This window comes from Sapajus apella, unplaced genomic scaffold (assembly GCF_009761245.1).
Source record: "Sapajus apella isolate SASKATOON/1434 unplaced genomic scaffold, GSC_monkey_1.0 scaffold9, whole genome shotgun sequence".
NCBI lineage: Eukaryota > Metazoa > Chordata > Mammalia > Primates > Cebidae > Sapajus > Sapajus apella.
The window spans coordinates 24,414,658-24,416,213 of record NW_022436949.1 but is presented as its reverse complement, the minus strand read 5'-3'; positions in this window follow the sequence as shown (position 1 = coordinate 24,416,213).

Genomic DNA, 1,556 nt, shown 5'->3' with positions numbered 1-1,556 from the left:
TAGCATGTGCCAACAAATTATTTAACTCATTAATTAATGGGAGAACCAGTAAGATGTTACAACTGGTTCAAAAAACATTTCAAAAAGCGCATACATATAGGCAATCAAAAAACTGAAATGAATGTACTAATAGATTAAAAATTAGTTCATATTAACAGGACAGTAAAAATTGATCAAAGCTATGTGCATTTCTACAGACAAAAACTACTTACATTAATATCAGTTTTCTATAACTTACAGTTGTAAATGCCCTTAAAGGAAACAGATAATCTAGAAGCATTCACTAGACAGGATATCCAGCAATTTGGGGTACATTTCAAAGCCTTCCACAGTATTTCCTGACGTCCTACTAATGAGAAAAACTAGTTAACAGTTTTCTCTACATATACATTAACACATTAGCATATACTATTTCACAATCAAAAATATGAGGTGTGAAAAAAAGCTTTCAAAAAAATTTTTTTCCATTTATTTATTTTATTGCATTTTAGGTTTGGGGGTACATGTGAAGAACATGCAAGATTGTTGCATAGGTACACACGTAGCAGTGTGATTTGCTACCTTCCTCCCTATCACCTACATCTGGCATCTCTCCCCTTGCTATCTCTCCCCAACTCCCCACCCCCCACCGTCCCTCCCCTATTTATAAACCACCATGATTTCCACATTTCCTCTGTATTCATGTTGTCAGTGTCATCCTGCAAAGATCAGCTGAGGTTTATTATCTGGCCAAGGGGAAAGCAAAAGGGCAAGAGCTGAATACGGGATTCCTTCCAAGTTCTTATCTTCCTACAAGCAATCCTACGAAGAATTATCTGGCTCCTCATCTCTTTTCTTCTAAAAATATTCCTGAACCTATTAATTTTACTTCCTGATTCCTCCAGGAGTTTGCTCTTAACACTGGAAAACAAACTTTTATGCTCAGAGACCTCATGTCTATCAAAAAGCCTACTTCTTTCAAAGCAAATGTCTTGGAATTCAAGATTGTTTGCTTTGTTTTAATTCCAATCACTGTTTTAAAATCGAAGTTAGCAGTCTATCACTTCTTCTTGTCATCTCTGCTAAAATACTTGTAATACCTCCAAGGCAATGAATATTTCTGTCAGAAAAGAAAGAGGTTTACGTACAAGGAAGTGTAAGAACTGTCCTAAGTGCAACATTGGATTTAAATTCTATACCACTCTTCTAAATCTGCAAAAATTACATTTTATGACTTTTTAACTCTAAGCCAAAAATATTTAGCACACGACCAGACCAATAAGTATATAAGATACTGAAACAACTACAAAGGGAATGAATACTATGCTAACAATTTTTAAAAACTGAAATAAAGTCTATGCAATTGTTAACTCTTGAGTGTAATTGACACTTAGGTCTGCTAACATAAAAGGGAAATTTTATTGATTCAGATAGATGCCAGCTATCTTAATCTGCTACATTGCCCTCAGAAGAGAAAATCCTTGGATTCCTCCCTGAAAAAACATGACTTCTAGGCTAGGCTCATTTTCCTCGTTGTAAATATTTCATGTTTGGAAACACTACCTGAACTAACTGTG